Source organism: Schistocerca gregaria, chromosome 5 (assembly GCF_023897955.1).
Source record: "Schistocerca gregaria isolate iqSchGreg1 chromosome 5, iqSchGreg1.2, whole genome shotgun sequence".
NCBI lineage: Eukaryota > Metazoa > Arthropoda > Insecta > Orthoptera > Acrididae > Schistocerca > Schistocerca gregaria.
Window position 1 is genome coordinate 461,340,971 of NC_064924.1, and position 20,632 is coordinate 461,361,602.

Here is a 20,632-nt window from a genome sequence, read left to right on the forward strand (position 1 = left end):
TACTAAAAACACCCACAGAGAATAAAAACGATCAACAGACGATAAGACAGACGACACAGAACAAGAGAAACGTAGACAAAGACCAGACAAGACGAACTATACTGATATCTTATTCCTTTAATAACATGATTAGATCTCCTTATGGTAGATACGTATACACACTTGCAGACTAATTACTGGCTGACTCAACATCTTCCTTTCATTGTTAGTTTCAGAACCATCCTACAACGAATCGTTCACAACCTCCTTTCTATCGAAACCTTCCCTGTTTCCAGAAATTACAGATTTTTGCAGAATTACCATCATAACTTTTTTTCCCAAACGAACTATTCTGTTCACTAATGACAGCTCAAAATTTTGTTCGGCGTTTCGCCATTCTCCCTTTCCTCTGTTTCTTCCTTTTTTCCACAATTAATTGGATGACCAGCACTTTCGTTACCATTTTCGTGCCTCTCCCTTATAGCCTCAAAAATGTCGTCATTTATAGACACTAGTATTTCTGCTACACTGACATCACTAATCTCCCGTAATTGTGCAGCTCCTACACTTTCTCCTTCCCCAGAACACGACTCGACTTCAGCTTGGTTTCTGAAAGGCTTTCTGGCAACCAGCTTCTGTCACATTTTCCGCTAATACATCACCCATTTCGTCTACAATAAAGTGCTTATTTTGTTTATGTCTGCCCAAAAAATCTCCTAAACTTCCGTCAAAAGTACAGATTTTTATGTAGTTCGCTATGTCTGTTGGTACTATCTTCTTCTGCTCCTCATATAAAGGGTGTTACAAAAAGGTACGGCCAAACTTTCAGGAAACATTCCTCACACACAAATAAAGAAAAGATGTAATGTGGACATGTGTCCGGAAACGCTTAATTTCCGTGTTAGAGCTCATTTTAGTTTCGTCCACCTATGCTCAATGGAGCACGTTATCATGATTTCATACAGGATACTCTACCTGTGCTGCTAGAACATGTTCCTTTACAAGTACGACACAACATGTGGTTCATGCACGATGGAGATCCTGCACATTTCAGTCGAAGTGTTCGTACGCTCCTCAACAACAGATTCGGTGACCGATGGATTGGTAGAGGCGGACCAATTCCATGGCCTCCACGCTCTCCTGACCTCAACCCTCTTGACTTTCATTTATGGGGGCATTTGAAAGCTCTTGTCTACTCAACCCCAGTACCAAATGTAGGGACTCTTCGTGCTCGTATTGTGGACGGCTGTGATACAATACGCCATTCTCCAGGGCTGCATCAGCGCATCAGGGATTCCATGCGACGGAGGGTGGATGTATGTATTCTCGCTAACGGAGGACATTTTGAACATTTCCTGTAACAAAGTGTTTGAAGTCACGCTGGTACGTTCTGTTGCTGTGTGTTTCCATTCCATGATTAACTTGATTTGAAGTAATAAAATGAGCTCTAACATGGAAAGTAAGCGTTTCCAGACACATGTTCACATAACATATTTTCTTTCTTTGTGTGTGAGGAATGTTTCCTGAAAGTTTGGCCGTACCTTTTTGTAACACCCTTTATAATCCCTGTCTGTTTAGTGCTAACACGTAGAAAGGGTTTTGTTAGCAGGTTCAAATTACTACTTCCTGTCTTGTAAACGCTAGCCCATTCACAGCCGGCATTTAGTTTAACGGTTTCTGGGATTCTGTACCATTTCTTATGTTTACTCCCATTTGCTGTCGCCTTGGCGCAACAGCATCCTCTCGTACCGGAGAATACGATCGATAATTGTGCACCTGCTCCCCAATACTTCGCCTGTCATATGTTGGATAGCGCCGCCTCCGCTACACACTACACCCACTACTGTTAGTTACATGTCTGAGGTTAGCTTCAACTTGGCATAACCTACTGCTATGCCCATCCAACTTATTTTCAATCTCTTCTACCTGGTTAGTTAGCTGAAGAACATTTTCTTCAGACACACCCACTCGGTCAGACACACTTTTCACTTCATTCATACATTTGGCATATTCAGAACTGATTTTACTGGCTAACAGTTTTTGATCATTTACACACACAGATTTCACCGGCGCTGTTTTGACCTCTACTTTCTGCACATTTCTTTTTATCAAATATACTCATTGTATGTTTCCAAAAGCAACTTTTTTCTAGGCATCTGTTAATTCACTTTTTACAGTTTCAATGGATTATTGGCAGTTATTCTCAACGTGAGAAATTTTTACAACTACTTCACTTTCTAACGACTTCAAATCATTTTTCCACATTTATTATAAAACCACAGTCTGCTTTTCAAGTTTTTCATTAAAATCACTAGTTTGCTTTTCAATTTTCTAACCAGTTGCTTCAGCCAAATTAGTATGTCCATCTTTTATAGAACCCATTAATGTTGCAAACATTTCTTGGATAGTTTCAGGTTCTATTTTCTGCATTACTGTTTCCTGTTTACCTTTTTCCACCGGTACTATACCAAATTTGGTATCCACATGTAACACACTTGTTTCAGTAACACTACCCACACTGTCATCACACAATTTGTTGTTACCGATTATCGGTAAAAGTCTTTATTTTGAATGAAAAGTGGAAGTACTGGTAAAACTTCTTTGTATTCTGAACCCAGATAATTTACACTACCAATTTTCATTTCCAAGCCCATGCTAATCTCAACACAGTCATGCATAAACCCTCTCATTCACTTTAGAAAGATAACGTATTTCCGGGAATCTGAACAGCAACTAAGCACGGATTGTTCTGAAATGAAAATGCTCGCCATACTGTTAAGTTTATCGGTGTCTAAAGCACTCAAGTTTTTAGTCACCGACCTGCCACGCAGAATTACTGTCTCATACACAAAACTACTTTAAATAATCCGTACTTTCTAAAAAAAAAAACACACCACAATAAATATTCCTTCACTTTAAAACACTTTTGAAACATGTAGCACAACTAAAATCGGCGAATTATAACGTCCCTCAGAGCTCATACTACACACTGCTACCATTGAAAGGCGGGGATCCGACTACTTAAGATTATGTAAGGATTCTATATCACAAAGAGAAAAGACGTGTGAAGAAGACTCCGTTCTGATTGGTCAGCTTTCTTTAAGGCCAATAGAAAAACAATTATTATCTCACGTTAGTCCGCGCTTTTCATGACTAACCAATCAACAAATAACACACTTTCGAGCTATATTTCTTCCTGAAATAAATATTTAATATTCTGATATTCTGTTTATACTTTGTTATTAACTATTTGCATTTGCACTCGAATTAGCCTTCCTTTTACCATAAAATTAATTTACATATTATGATACAAAAGTCCCCGTCGTCTGCATTCACGCTGCTTTAAAACTTTCTCATACTCGTTCATACAGAGTTCATCAGTAGAACAATGATATACATATTTACTTTCGATGACATTCTCGCATCATTCACACTACTAAAAGCATATACAAAACTGTACAAATATATATAAAGAAAAAAGCCTTCAAGAAATAAACAGAACAATCCAAAAAATATTGTCTTGACCTGTTTCTTGAAGGTCTCTGAGCACTACTGTCCTCTAGCCGATGAAAATTAGAACTACGTACTCGATTGAACCCGCTTCAGACTATCTGTAATTGTGCACGCGTAAGTCATTCTCCCGATACACAAACCCTAGACAGGAGCAGTATAAGGCGCCACGCCTCAGGTTCTAGAATATTGCTCAAGTGTAGGGGACCCGTACCAAACAGGACTAACAGGAACGCTGAACGTATACAGAGAAGGGCAGCACGAATGGTCACAGGTTTCTTTAATCTGTGGGAGAGTGTCGCAGAGATACTGAAGGAACTGAACGGGAAGACTCTTGAAGATAGACATAAACGATCCCAAGAAAATGTAATAACAAAGTTTCAAGAACTGGCGTCAAATGATGACTAGGTATATACTATAATCCCCTGCGTATTACAACAGTAAAGTATTAGTGACAAGGCAGGACTATATGTTCAGGCTGTACTCTTAGGTTCCTACCTAAACACGCCATCGGAAATCATGACATTTCCAAAAATAACAGCCAAATATCTGTGACAGGCGATAATACATATATCAACGCCGCTCGTTTTACCTCCAATAATTTAAGCGGTACTTTGAGATTCCTCCCTAACCACACCCTCGAAAGGTGCGAAGTATTCGGAAAAAACTGTCAAAAATTTTTAACAGGAAAGAATATAAATGTCATCGCTGCTTGTTTCAAACGCAGCAGTTTCATCTGACGCTTTTAATCAGAGTGAAGTCACAAAACGGAAAGAACTCGTTACTGAGAGAGTAATAATTACCTTTAATTTTAATTGAAATGTGGCCATGACATTAAATAATTAACTGTAGTTACTTGCTTTACCACTCCTACTCCTGAACGAAATAATGTTGTTATTATGACGTTAACTAATGTGCTAGCTCCTTGAAACTAATTTATTTCGTCATAGGATACCTGTTCATTAAAGTTCTATTGAGATAAAATCGTTCGTTATTATCTAAACAGAGAAAATACAGTTTCTATTCACTGCTCTGAATGCTCTTGCTTAAACTATTTCATGTATATCGTTGAAAATTCAATAGTCCCTGCCGAGAGAAATGTAAGACAGTAACTGATGGTACTCGACGATCTTTTTATGTAGGAGAAGCTGCAGACTTCAGTCCGGAACCGCGCTGATGCTACGGTCGCAGGTTCGAATCCTGCCTCGGGCATGGATGTGTGTGATGTCCTTAAGTTAGTTAGGTTTAAGTAGTTCTAAGTCTAGGCGACTGATGACCTCAGATGTTACCATTTGATCCATTTCTGAAGCAGCAGATCTCCGCTTGTAAATTACTGGTACTATTTAGGACTGATTCAGTGCAATTCAGTTATCATTTGGTTCGACAATGCGTAGCCGGATTACTTCAATCGTCGGTAAATACACCTCACATTTCCTGAGAACGTCATGCAGATTTTCACTTTTCAACACGGTATTACATCCTTGAGGAAAATTACAGTCTCTTCTCTTCAGTACTTCTAATACATCCGTCACAATAGCAAAGTAAAATAACACTGCCTTTAATGACAAACAACGATGAGTAACAATTCTGTTCAAGATTTGTGCATGCAAGGAACAACTACAGTTCAAAGAGTAAACACACCTCTCTCGCAGATTGAATGAGGTACATAATAGTATTTGCGAATTTATCGATAAAACAATAGAGATTTTGTTGAAGTCATCAGATGATCGTATTCCTAAACAGATATTATATAAAACATCGGACCCTAGCACAGTCTATGGAGCTAGGATTTTACGTGGTCCATCGAGGGAGCGAAAATATTAAACAACAATTTTTCGTGACCCACACTGTACTAGTCGCTTTACTTCTTCTTTTCATCTTTACTTCTTCATTTCATCTGATTACTCAATGGATTTTGACTACGCTACTCAAGGTAAAAGTGCCACCTTACCTATTAAATAGCAAGTTCGGCGCTACTTACGAAGCAAGGTTGGAATATGTTTGGCAAGCGCCCTTCAATAGTCAGCGATTGGTATGTCCATGGCCTAATATGGTGACTGACCTTCCCATTCGGGCGAAGGCTCCAAGGAAAACGATCGAAAGCCCGGAATAAGGTCCCCCAGCCTCGTTTCCCATTCGGCAATCACCGGTTCTCCTGATTTAAATGTTGTCAATTACGAACCATACATACATTGCTTGGTTGTTATGGAATGAACAATTGACCGAAATCAGACTGTTTAGAACTTTCTCTGAATAAATGTTGTGGTTTACTACTACTGCTATTGATTCACATTATTGTACCGCACATTTAGTTACTTCTTTCCTATTACGAGGTGGTATCCAAAATTTTCGGGACTGGTGCTGCCATCTGGAAAGTAGGAGTAATAGACCTTTGCACCGTTAGGTGGCGAGAGCTGCATATCTGATGAGTCAGTGTACGGAGTGGTTCGTTGGTTGCTTGCTTGCTTGCTTGGGGAAGGAGACCAGACAGCGTGGTCATCGGTCTCATCGGATTAGGGAAGGATGGGGAAGAAAGTCGGTCGTGCACTTTCAGAGGAACCATCCCGGCATTTGCCTGGAGTGATGTAGTGCGGAGTGGTATTCAGCTGTGAGGACGTGTTGCGTGTCCACAGTGATTTCTGTAATGCTGTGTGTTTGGTGAATGGCAATTTTACAATGGATCCGTGAACAGAACAGCGCATGTGTATCAAATTATGCGCGAATCTTGGGGAAAGTGCTACGGAGGAGACCCCTGCAACTATTCAACAAGTGTTTGGGGGACAGAACATGAGTTGTACGCATGTGTTTGTGTGCCATGCTCGGTTCAGGGCTGGCCATAAGGATGTCAAAGATAATGCTCACACCGGAAGGCCCGGTAAGCTGCGTTTACACTGAGTTCGCAACATTGTTATTGGCTAGTTATGGGCTACTGATGTTCGCAACACAAAATCAATGTTCCACGGCTGCGTCGGTAGGGATCAAAGAAACATTGTTCGTGGCCTGCTACCACTAAATTCCGCTACGCAGCGCTAGTCTTCGTTTGCTCTGAGTGAGTGTTTTGGTGTTTGTTTTGATGCAGTGTAGTTCTGCGTTTATTTTATGTCCATTTTTATTTGAAATGGAGTGGTCACAAGACAAAATTTTTCAATTGATATCGCTCTATGCGACAGAGAAGTGCCTGTGAAATGTACATTGTGCAGGTTACAAAAATATTAAAATCAAACATGATTCATTACAAAAAGTTGCTGCGGTGCTTGGCACCAGCAGCTGTGACGTGGACAAAAAAATTAAATCTCTCTTGTCTCAGTACCAACGAGAGGAAAGAAAAATAGAGGAAAGTAAAAAATCTGGATGTGGTACTGACACATTTTACGAAACCAAGTGGTTTGGATTTAAATGTCTACGTTTCCTGGATGATATCCAAGAACCAAAGGAGACCCGGGGCACAATTGAAGAGGTAAACGAGGTTATACTTGCATATGATTAATTTTATTGTCGTGTACAACAATTTTAACCGTAATTACTTTGCCATGCAGCAGCTCCTTGTCGGGTCACAAAGTAGTTGACAAATTCGTCGCTAATTTCCTTGAATGTTTGGGAAGTTCTCCATGGTATATTTGGGAGTGCAGTAATACAGGGTACATTAGCATCTCGTCTCCATGCCCCTGGAATGGCTTCAGCTGTTTGTGGACAAAAAGAATCGAAGCTGCCTGGTGGGCTGTAATAACTTCTTGACTCCGAATTTCTTCTCAAAAAATTGTGCAGACACACTGCTGTCATTGTGATGGTTTGTGCCTTCTGTGATTGTAATAGCATCGGTTTGCCGAAGACACGAAATACTGAAGCTATAATACCAAATGTGTTTTCCACACTCATCCTTGCCCTTGGCAATCTGTAGTTATAGACTCTCTCTTTCGAGCCTCTGTTGTGCTCTGCATACGGCTTCATTATGTTTTCCTGTAATGGAAAAGCATCATCTGCCGTGAATACGGGTGGTAGTGGCTTTGTCCCTCCACGTAAACACTCGTGAGGTGGCAAGTTCAGTTTGTTTTTTGTGAATTAGCTCACTTATGGAGGCATTCTTGAAAACACCTCCATCAGAAATCCTCCCTTGGCAGCCAACGTGTGCATATGAAAAGTTGTAGTTGGTGTCAACTACAGCAAGCAACACAATGCTAAACGGTCCTTTATAGTTATAAAACTCGCACCCACTACCAACAGGGCATTGTAGATCAATGTGCTTACCATCAAATGTTCCCACGCAATGAGGGAATTGGAGTGCCTGGCGGAACACACTTTCTTTTGAATGCCATTCGTCTTCAGTAGCTGGCATCTGAAACAAGTAAATTTGATTTCAGGTTTCGGAAGAGCTACCTCAACATGCAGCAGCTGAAACAGAGGAACCTGCAGAGAAAGGTGAAGACGACAACACACCACCTCCACAACAACGGGCCAAGAGGGGGAGGGGGGGTGTAAGAAGCGACCCCATACTTAATGCAGCAGAAATGTTGCATAATATTATGGAGCAGCAACATCAACGCCGACAGCAACAGGACTCGGCAACAGATTTCGGAAAATTTGTTGAAAGCGCTTCCGCCCTATGAAAGGGCGGTGGCTACAAAACTATAAGTGATGTGCTGTATGAGGACAGCATATCTGATTTGGATTCTGAAGAAATAATCTTCATGGAATGATGCAAATATGTAAATGCTAATATAAAAATAAATATCTAATGAATTAAATACGTCACAACATGGCAAGAACAGTGACACAACTCAAAAATGCAATATTTGAGAAAATGCTTTTAAGCAATTATACAAAACTTATAGTGAAGTAGTACAAGCTTCTTTTACATTTCAAGTAAGTATTTAACGGAAGTATATTCTATTATATTATATACAAAAGTAATACTGTAATTGTATCCATATTTTTCAGTGACGTAAACTCAAAACGGCCATTTTCGAGTTGTGTCACTTTTCTTGTTGGGGTATTTGTTTCAGTGCTATTACCATAGATTAATTACCTTTACATAATCCTTTAACCAAAGCTTCACAAACATCTGGAACTATATGAGATATGGCTGGCTTTGAAATGTGGAATAAATATGGAAGGCTTTGATAGGAGTCTCCTGATGCCAGAAAACGAAGTGTAAAAGCAAGTCTTTTCTCCACAGGGATTGCTTTTCTGAAATTTGTGTCTTTCCTTGAAACAACTGGTCCTATAATATTCAACAACATTTCAAAATCTGACGGTGACATCATAGTGAAGTTACGAAAGCCAGAACCGTCTTCCAAATTCAGCTCACAAAGCATGTCATTCCCGCCACGTCTTCTATAGTATGTTTTGGTCCACCAACGACGACTACGTCGTTTTCTTCGTCTGTTCATTTCGTTAAATATTATTAATGCAGCATCAAATGTCATTAATTCTTCCTGTTCACTTGACATAGCGCATCTCTTGATGTGAATACACAAAGTAACCTATCAGTTCACCGCAGCAGACTATTCGAATATGTAGAAATGTTGGTCGCTAGTGTAAACGGGAATGCGAACAATGAGCAATGTTGCCAACATGTTGAGAGAACAAGTTGCACACAATGTTCCGAACAAAAACATGTTCTGAGCTCAGTGTAAACGTGCCTTTAGCCGCACAACCCAGGCATTGCTGCCAAACTTCAATAATTGGTTCGTGCGGATCGTGGTCGAACCATTCAAGACCTTGCAGATGATATGGGTATTGGTTATGGGACATGTCAACGAATGTTGACTGATGAATTGGATATGCATTGTGTCGCCGCAAAATTTGTGCCAAGGATTTTGACTGTCGATCAGAAGGCACAGCGTGTTGAAGTGTGCACGGATCTTGGTCAGACCGCATCTGATGATCCAACCTTCTTGTCACGGGTTATCACCGGCAACGAGATCTGGATTTATGGTTACGACCCAGAGACAAAGCAACAATCGTCCCAGCGGAAGAGCCCGAGTACCTCAAGATCCAAAAAAGCGAGACAGGTGAAGAGCAAAGTGAAGAGCGTGATCACTGTTTCCTTTGATACCAAGGAAGTTGTGCACAAGGAATTCGTCCCACCCAACCAGACAGTGAATTCCGCGTACTTCTGTGAAGTTTTGCGACGGCTCCGTGAAAACGTGCGGCGACGAAGGCCCGAACTTTAGCGTCAAGGGAACTGGCTGCTGCATCGCAATAACGCGCCCTGTCACATCTCCTTGCTCTCCAGGATCTTTTTGGCAAAAAACAACATGGCGGTGGTACCCCACCTACTGTACTCATCATATTTGGCATCTTGCGACTTCACGCTATTCCCATAACTGAAACTTAAGTTGAAAGGCCATGGTTCGACACTCTAGAATCATCGCTAGTGGCGATAAACACCTTCAAAGAACAGGACTTCCAGAAAACGTTTGACCAGTAGTAGAAGCGCTGGGACCGGTGAATACGTGCGGATGGGAACTACTTCGAAGGTGATGGTGACTATTAGTCCAAAGGTAGGGTTTTCAACAGATGACAGCGCCAGTCCCGAAAATTTTGGATAGCACCTCGTATAATTACTTCCCTTGACATATTAAGAACCATACTGTCTGCACTGAGAAGCTGGACAATGCAAGGTAGGATCTGTGGCAGCGGATGTCCATCTGAAACTGTACCTGGATGTCATGATAGATGGATTGGATCAGGCTGCACCATTGGTTGGACAAGGTGGGTATTTGCTCTCATCAGGATCAGGATGTGGGATGTTGTATTCATGACGATCCTGTACCTATTACACTTCTGCGCTCTGAAAGTAATGGGATTAGTGCAGTGGTTTGTTAATTCGTTTCTGCACTGGAATGAGACGCTTCCAGTCACTGTTACCTTTCCTTCCTTTCATCATTTACAAACTACAGTTTTTTCAAGCCTTAACATTGTGCATTGTAGTTAATGTTCCCACAGACACAAGCTGACTGTCAAGCATTGACAGATATACTACATGAACTTTGCAATAATTATTGTGCTCTGCTTGCACCCCGTCAACAATGAAGGTTAGTATTTGGGCACTAACAGAGACACACCATCTTTTCTCTGCACATTTCACTTCTGATTCGCATTTCTCAGGATTTTTCACTGTTCATGTGCATTGATAACATGTGATCACCTAACTGCCAGTATGATTCTTGAAGAATTATTGTGTTTCTACTGAAGTCCAGATCTGTAACAAACTTTGCATTATAATATAATATTACTTGTATTTAATGAGGCCACATCCAAATCTAATATATTTCATCACAACTACCGTTAGTTTACCTTTATACACTGAATAAAAATTTTAGGTCATGAAATTATTATACACCAATGAATGCTCAAGTCAACCACAAGAGAGGGACATGCACACCCACATTTGATTTACTTTATTGGGGTAATAATCGAATTCCCGCTCAGCATAAATCAGAAATGAATCTGTCCTCAGGAGACTCCTACATTCCTACTATCTTTATGTTCTAAAACTTCTTATCTCTAATAAATATTCAGACAACTTGGATAAACTCCAAAATATATTCCATAAAGTAACATATTAACACACTTATAAACAAATATTATTTACAGAAATGGTGGTAGCGGTCTGCACTATGCACATCCAAATTAACTTCAACATTAATAATTTAGAACTAACAATTTAATATACTAATTTGGAAACAATTCATTTTAATTCCTTCTAGATCTATCCTCAGTATTAATTATGACAACATTTCAATGTTCACAACACGTTTAGTTTCTACAGTAAATCATATAAATTTCTTAGCAAATGCCTTTCCGAGATTGACATCTGAAATACTCCTCTGTGATACAGACAAGAGGGAGATTGAGTCAATAATTAAATCACTGAAGACCAAGGACTCTCATGGTTATGATGGAGTGTCTAGTAGAATATTAAAGTACTGTGCTGCACATGTTAGCCCTGTATTTAGCCATATTTGTAATTTTTCCTTTAGGAATGGTCAGTTTCCTGAGTGATTAAAGTACTCAGTAGTAAAGCCGCTTTATAAAAAGGAAGAAAGGGATAATGCAGATAATTTTAGACCTATTTCTATGGCATCAGTGTTTGCAAAAGTTATCGTAAAGGCTGTGTATGTAAGATTAATTGATCATTTTATATCACACAATTTGCTATCAAATGTACAGTTCGGCTTTAGAAGTAGTTTGACAACTAAAAATGCTATATTCTCTTTTTTCTGTGAGGCACTGGATGGGCTAAACAAAAAGTTTCGAACGCTTGTTGATTTAACAAAGGCATTTGACTGTGTCGATCTCACAATATTGCTCCAGAAGTAGGATCATTACAGAATAAGGGGAGTGACTCACAATTGGTTCACCTCTTACTTTAGCAACAGGCAGCAAAAGGTCATTATTCACTATGTTGACAATGGCTGTGATGTGGGATCTGAGTGGGGTACTGTCAAGTGGGAGGTACCCCAGGGATCAGTGTTGGGGCCGCTCCAATTCCTTATTTATATAAATGATATGCCCTCTAGTATTATGGGTAACTCTGAAATATTTCTGTTTGCTGATGACACTAGCTTGGTAGTAAAGGATGTTGTGTGCAACAATTACTCGGTTTCAAGTAGTGCAGTACATGACCTCATTTCATGGCTTGTAGAAAATAAACTAACGTTAAATCACAGTAAGAGTCAGGTTTTCCAGTTTCTAACACACAATTCAACAAAACCTGACGTTTTAATCTCACAGAACGGGCGTATGATTAGTGAAACTGAACAGTTCAGATTCCTAGGTGTTCAGATAGATAGTAAGCTGTTGTGGAAAGCCCACATTCAGGATCTTGTTCGAAGACTTAATACTGCCATTTTCACTATTTGAATGGTATCGAAAGTGAGTGATACTTTGACACATAAATTAGTCTACTTTGCTTACTTTCATTCGCTTATGTCGTATGGTATTATGTTTAGGGGTAACTCTTCCCATTCTAGAAGGATATTTTTGGCTCAGAAACGGGCGGTTCGGGCAATAAGTGGTGTGAGTTCACGAATCTCTTGTCGACCTCTGTTCACGAGTCTGGGTATTTTGACATTGGCCTCTCAATATGTATATTCCTTATTGTCGTTTCTTGTTACCAATATTAGTTTATTTCAAACAATAAGCAGCTTTCACTCGGTTAATACTCTGCAGAAATCAAACCTCCATTTGGATCGGACTTCCTTAACCCTTGTGCAAAAAGGTGTGCAGTACACTGCTGCATCCATTTTCAGTAAGCTGCCACTCGAATTCAAAAATCTTAGCAGTAATCCACGCGCTTTCAAATCGAAACTGAAGAGTTTCCTCATGGGTCACTCCTTCTATTTTGTCAAGGAGTTCCTTGAAAAATTAAGCTGATTCTCATTGTATTGCTGATAGCGTTTGCTTAAACTTATGGACTGATTTTCTTTCAGGTTCATGAACATTTATTTTTATCTGTTATTACTTTTATGTTGTAAGCTCATGTACTGACACGTTCCATGACCATGGAGATTTGCTCCTCAATTTGGTCCTACGGAACTTGACATGTAAATAAATAAATAATATGAAATGGCCTCTTGTAAAAGAGTTGCCATTTCTTATTTTGTCTTTTCACTAATGAGGCCTGTGGATGAGTATGTAACAACACATTTTCATCAACATAAAAATTCTGGTTCCTTCTCCTTCTTTTGTCATATTGTAGCTTACTTTGCCTCACCTTCACACTCATTTGACTAGCGCCATTCAAACCTTTTCTTCCCAATTCTTTCCATTATTAGGTCCCTTCAGTAATTTATCAAGCCACTCATTACTTCCTTCCTTTCTAAACAGAAGCTCTGAGTCAGTGAAGTCTGTTGATGGGTGTTGTAGACTGTTAATAATTTCCTCAAAACCTTACAAGTAATCAGTTCACTGAAACTGACGCTTTGCACAATATATCTACGTGAACCTGTACAGCTCTCAAAATATTCTCACTATTGGACTTGTCTCAGGATGGTTCCCAGATGTTAGTATCTGTATAATTCCAGCATCATGAAATATTCTCCTCCAAGTACAACATGTAAAGTTCACTATGTTATTGGATAAAATCGATTGTGTTAGCCATTTGTGGTACACAATCGTTGACTAATTTCTGAATGATGGTTTTAGTTGTAGCTATTTCAATACAACACAATTTCACATACTTCTGTAGACATCAAAAAAAACCTACTATATATTCACATCCACCCCTAGTTCTGGGTAATGGTCCACACATATCTACTGATATTAGGGACAAGGGTTCTTCTGGTAAGATTGAATGTAGCAATCGACCGCTGCCTTTATTATTCGACTTGGTTTTTTGACACACAATACACAATCTTAATACCTGTTGAGCCTTTCTTCACAGGTTGGAGAAGTAATAATGTAACGTGAGTTTGCTCGCACATTTAATAACTCCAAAATTACCCCAAACCATATGTGTGTATTGGATTAATCTGTTTTATACCCCTCGGGAATGAACACACACTAATTATTATTCCTATCATCATGGGGTGAAATAGCACTGCATCTTAAAGTACTGGTTTAGTTTCTTATATCCTGGTTGTTCTAATTTCCGTTGTATGTTGAGCCGCCCCAGATCTCTTCTTTGTAGCTGTGCCATACTTTTACAGAATTCTAGGTAATATCTTGTTGCTGTTTGCTCTTTCATTAATAATATTGGAAATTCTCCCAGTTGTTCATTCGACTGCTCTTCCTGTCCTAATCCCTCTGTCTGTCTTGAACGGTAATCTGGAATTAGGTTTTCCTTTCCCTTGATATATTCTGTACGAGATTTATATTTCTGCAAGGCTTATCTCCCTCATGACAATCCTGGTGTAAGCAATTTGCACATTTGCAAAAATTTGAGTGTTTGGTGATCACAATAAACTACAGTTCGTAGACCACAACAGTTGAATTTTTTGAACAGCCATATAATAGCTAATGATTATAACTCAGTAGTTGTATGTCGCCTTTCACTGCTATATAATACCCTGCTTGCAAATTCAATCAGCTAAAACGTTGGTTGGCATTCAGTTATCTTGGTTTGGAATAAGCAAATGACTAAGCCTACACTAGACGAATCCATCATCAATCCAAATTCCAGCTCCATATCTGGATGATGTACTAGTTGGGCTTTAGTCAAGGCATTTTTTATTGCTTCAGAGGCGTCCTGACGTTCTTATGTCCAATGCCAAATACATTTTTCTAAACAGACGTGGACATTCATGGACTGTTCCTTTATGAATCAACGAAAAAATCTTCACGGTATCAGATGGAATGCCATTTTCGTCTATCAGGTGCCCTAAAGACTATCTTTTAAGTCCAAAATGTGATTTTTGCAGATATGACATTATTCCTAATGTCTGGAAAAATTTCAGTAGTCAGTTTAGAAGTTCTAAGTTCTAATGCGCATCACAAGTCGCCTTTGCTATTAATGTGTCATCTAGAAATAATCTTAATTGACTTCCCACTTTTGGTCCCAAAACTGCATCGAGAACCACTGTAAATATACCTCTACTTAGACTGAGACTGAAGGGCAGTACCTTGAACTTATAACTTCTCCTGGCATGTAAAAAAGCTGTGTACTTCCATGACTGTTCATCTAACTTAATCTGCAAGTATGAAGATGAAGGTCTGCTTGTACAGTACTTGATCTCATGAAATTTCTGTGTCAGTTCCTCAACGTTTACCAGATGGGTTTTGACTGGCACAGTTATTGTATTTACGATTTGGGTATCTAACGCTAATCTCATTATTCCTCCTGGTTCAGGCACAACTGGAAGCGGACTGCAATGTGGGCTCATTGATAGTTCAATTAAGCCCCAATATATCATCCTCACTTTTTCTTCAACTACTAGCTTATTCTATCTCCATGGAATAGGACAGGACTTATTGCATTCCAATATGTATATGGCAGGTAAATCATAATATTATTCCAGGATTTTCCTCTAAAACCTCCCTCTAATTCTTTAAGATATTGACCAGCTGCTCTCTTTGTTCAAAGGGAAGACCCCCAGTTTCTTTGGATTTGTCTTGCACCTGTTCTGATATGCCAAGCAACTTCATACTTTCTCCTTCAAATGAGTGTTTCCTTCATTTTTGGTTTCGCATAGGTTTTATTTCGTTGGGAATGCAGGAGGACAGCATAGGTTATCTTCAATCAGAAAGATTGCCAATAATTAATAATAAAATTATATTTTTAAATTTGAAGAAATTTCCTGCCTACAGAGACTTTTGGAGAAAAGAGAGCCACTTGTATGAATATCAAGAGCTCAGATGGAAACCCAGTTCTAAGCAAAGAATGGAAAGCAGACAGGTGGAAGGAGTATATAGATGGTTTATACAAGGGCGATGTACTTGAGGACAATATTATGGAATTGGAAGAGGATGTAGATGAAGATGAAATGGGAGATATGATACTAAGTGAAGAGTTTGACAGAGCACTGAAATACCTGAGTCGAAACAAGGCCCCGGGAGTACCCAACATTCCATTCAAACTACTGAACTACTGACAGCCTTGGGAGAGTCAGTCCTGACAAAACTCTACCATCTGGTGAGCAAGATGTATGAGACAGGAGAAATACCCTCAGACTTCAATAAGAATCTAATAATTCCAATCCCAAAAAACGTAGGTGTGGACAGATGTGAAAATTACCAAACTATCAGTTTAATAAGTACAGCTGCAATATACTAACGCGAATTCTTTACAGACGAATGGAAAAACTGGTAGAAGCCGACCACGGGGCAGATCAGTTTGGATTCCATAGAAATGTTGGAACACGTGAGGAAATACTGACCTTACGACTTATCTTAGAAGAAAGATTAAGGAAAGGCAAACCTACGTTTCTAGCATTTGTAGACTTAGAGAAAGCTTTTGGCAATGTTGACTGGAATACTCTCTTTCAAATTCTAAAGGAGGCAGGGGTGAAACACAGGGAGTGAAAGGCTATTTACAATTTGTACAGAATGCAGATGGCAGTTATAAGAGTCGAGGGGCATGAAAGGGAAGGGAGTGAGACAGGATTGTAGCCTCTCCCCGATGTTATTCAATCTGTATATTGAGTAAGCAGTGCAGGAAACAAAAGAAAAATTCGGATTAGGTATTAAAATCCATAGAGAAGAAATAAAAACTTTAAAGTTCGCCGATGGCATTGTAATTCTGTCAGAGACAGCAAAGGACTTGGAACAGCAGTTCAACGGAAAGGAGGATATAAGATGAACATAAACAAAAGCAAAATGATGATAACGGAATTTATTCAAATTAAGTCGGTTGATGCTGACGGAATTAAATTAGGAAATGAGAGACTTAACGTAGTAAAGGAGTTTTGCTATTTGGGGAGCAAAATAACTGATGATGGTCGATGTAGAGAGGATATAAAATGTAGACTGGCAATGGCAAGGAAACCGTTTTTGAAGAAGAGGAATTTGTTAACATCGAGTATAGATTTAATGGTCAGGAAGTCGTTTCTGAAAGTATTTGTATGGAGTGTAACCATGTATGGAAGTGAAACATGGACAATAACTAGTTTGGACAAGAAGAGGATAGAAGCTTTCGAAATGTGGTGCTACAGAAGAATGCTGAAGATTAGATGGGTAGATCACATAAATAATGAGGAGGTATTGAATAGAATTGGGGAGAAGAGGAGTTTGTGGCATAACTTGACAAAAAGAAGGGACCGGTTGGTAGCACATGTTTTGAGGCATCAAGGGATCACAAATTTAGCATTGGAGGGCAGCGTGGAGGGTAAAAATCGTAGAGGGAGACCAAGAGATGAATACACTAAGCAGATTCAGAAGGATGTAGGTTTCAGTAAGTACTGGGAGATGAAGAAGCTTGCACAGGGTAGAGTAGCATGGAGAGCTGCATCAAACCAGTCTCAGGACTGAAGACCACAACAGCAAGAATGAAGAAATACTCACCTTAAATGATACTTTTCTTGAGAAGTATCCAGCACAATTAGACGTTTGAAATTATTACAAATCCTCTAAAATATTGAAGCCCTATCATCGTGCCTGTGAGTGATGCCTACATAGAGTCCAGAGCTGGCCTGCAATGCCTGCAGAGCCTAAGTCTCTGAGATGACGGACGAACTCTGCAGTTTGTAGACTTGGTGGTAACTGGAGACGATACATGACTCGGCAAACCAAAGAAAACTGTGTGCCTTAGCTCAGTGCTCTGGTATGTAACGAGGCATCGACCAACCACTATCCACACTCGTGATGCCCATGAGTTGGTAGCAGTGGCCCCGGTGGACCTCAGGATATTTCGTACTGGCAATCCATACAACAGCTGCACTACAAGTGTTTCGAATGCGGTTTGTCGATTGTAACCATATATTCCAGTCTCGTGACAGTATCTTCCACGGCCCTTTCCTCGCTGATGGGATCTATTTGGGCTATAGTTCGATTGTCGCAAAACCGAAATTTATGAGTCGAGAAGTCTATTTTTAAGTCCTTCTCTCTTATGGTACCTAGTCCGATGATATAGTCCTCATTTAATTTGTGAATTATAAGCAGCACCCATACCAAACCTGCATTTTCTGTGTTAACTGCCAGCATGGTCAGTATCCAGACGTTTTACAACATGGTACCGATTAGTCAATGATCTTTCAGTTATGGATGGGAAATATTGAGAGCTCTCCCTTCTGGGATAATTTCTTAAATAAACTGTTTGATATTGCATTCACAGACGCACCAGTATCAAGTATTACTTGTACAGGGACATCTAATATTCCAACGCATTTGTCTAAAATTTTCATTCTGTGGCCTTTGTCCTGCCTGCTATCCATTATTATTACTGAGAGACCACGATTATTTATCTCTATTTCGTTGTTTCTACTTTGATTGACATTGTAATTCGATTCGCTATTATCGTGAGGATAAAATTTGTTGTAGTTTGTTCTGTTTTTTACATCCTCCTGTAACAAAGGACAACATGAAATCTTACAAATTCTCATCTGAAACATGTATTAGTTCTCTCTCATTTCCACAGATAAGTTGGTCTTCAATATTCCTAAAATATCCTTGTGTTTGATCGGTTCATCCCAATAATGTGCTTTATTGAAATATTTCTCGAAGTATCTACCTAAGTTCTCATTCCTACATGAAAATGCTTTCGAATTATAGATGTCCTTTTTAATCCTTTCTTGTTTATCTTTTGACCAATAACGATTTAAAAATGGCTTCTCAAATTCCTGGTAATATCCAGACATTTAACTGACTTTTTGCAGTTCTGAACATGATCGTGAAGCGGATGTTGTTATCGTTGCTTGCAGTCCTAGATGTGCAGTGAACCAGCTTTGCTGCCACGCCAATGCACTATGCCCATGTAACACGCTTGGTGACAGGAACGTGACGAAAATTGATGACAGTTGTTCTGTTAGTGAACATTTGTTTTGGCGTGCCTCACTAGATGTTACAGATAAACTCGTGTCTTTAATGTCTGTACCATCACACCGCACTAGTGGTACAGCTCAAACACCAATCCTGGAGGGTACACACTCTGGCGATAAGCATGTTGCACGACCACGTGGACCACGCGAAACAAAGGTCGCATCGCCGAACCGTTAGTTTTCGGCAGAGCCCGCAGAGCGACGTGTCTTCCACATATGGATGAAAGACACCACGGTATGAGATCGTGAAACTTCACTTATGTGTTTGTGGGGAGTTATGTTAACTCAACCCATGTGGCCTACGGCAAAAAAGATCGGTGACGTGTGTACCGTAGCATTGTCCTTCTCCCACTGCCTGCCTACTTTGTCTCGCACGGGCTGGTGCACATCACACCATTGCCAAAATTTGATGTAAAGGCCCGTCCATACGCAACTATCTGTCTGCGCAAATGTCTGCGCACATCACATCTGCATAGACAGATCGTTGCGTCTGGACATTAGATATGCACCAACCTGAGGTGTGCAAACCTGGAAGTTGGAGTTGGAGGTTTGAGCGAAACCTCTCAAATCTGTGGGTTCAAACTACATCTGCACAGACAAGTTGGAGCGTGTGGACAGGAGATCGCCGCAAATCTGGCTTGAAACAGCTCTTTGTTCAGTCTTGTGTTTGTATCTGTGCGCACAGGGCATTAAAATGGCTGATTCTCGTCAGTGTTCTCGAGAGTTTGTAAGTGAATTCATTGAAATATATAGAAACTACCCATGTTTGTGGAAGATTAAAGTAAAGAATATAGTGACTGAGGCAAAAAGGCAGCAGCATACAGTGTTCTAATTGAAAAATTGCGGGTATTATTTCACTCAACTCTTGTTTCGTTATTGCAGTTGAAAATTCCAAATCCTTGTAGCTCCTTCCTGTTGCTAGGAATCTTAATGTTACCGCCAGTCGTTCATGAGGAGAAATTGCCCTTCTCTATTTTTTCTCATATGAGGGGTTACAAACTTTAAGAGATAATTATAAGTTTCGGCATCCATCCACAAATTATTTTGCCAGTTGTTAGGTTCGCCCTGCAACTCTCGCAGTAAATTTACGTGAGAAAACTGCTTTCGCTTTAGCAGCCACTGTCTACACCATTTTGACGCTTTCTCTGTTTCCTGCGGTTGGACTGAATGTTTTTTGCAACACAAGTTGCGAACACAGACCACAACAGAACTTCGTCCATTTCTATATTTCAAAATAACTGAAGTAAATTTTTGACGTTTACGGGGAGCGTAGTCGCTTGCCACTGATATTTCTTTTCTACACCGACAGATGGCGGGCGAGTAGTATATTAGGGTTTGTGTCGTGTGAACACACCACATTTGCAACGATCTTTTCCATGTACAGACATCTGCGCCAATGTCTGCGCGGACAGATCGTTGCGTGTGGACCGGGCTTAGCAGTTAATGTGCGCGCGCAGGGCGGTGAGGGCGGGTGCAGTTTGCTGCAGCGCTGCTATTCGCGCGTTTCTGTAATACGGCCGTCACACACATCACCCCTTGGAGAATGAAGTGCCATAACGGCGAGAAAGCATGGTGATCAGTCTGTGTAGCGCGTGTGTCTAAAGCCCGGTCCACACGCAAGGATCTGTCTGCGCAGTCATCGGCGCAGATGTCTGGACATGCAAAAGATCGCTACAAATGTGGTGTGTTCACACGACACAAACCCCAATCTACTACTCGCCCGCCAT

At 40.1% G+C, this 20,632-nt stretch overlaps 1 long non-coding RNA gene across 1 annotated transcript in view; it reads left to right on the forward strand.

Moving 5' to 3' along the window:
- The window catches only part of LOC126273172 (uncharacterized), a 29,224-nt gene extending 21,059 nt beyond the window's left edge, over positions 1 to 8,165 (forward strand). The window contains exon 3 of the long non-coding RNA XR_007549314.1: positions 7,848 to 8,165. This is a non-coding gene — a long non-coding RNA (uncharacterized LOC126273172). The remainder of the gene's footprint in view (positions 1 to 7,847) is intronic.
- The last annotated feature ends 12,467 nt before the right edge of the window (positions 8,166 to 20,632 follow it).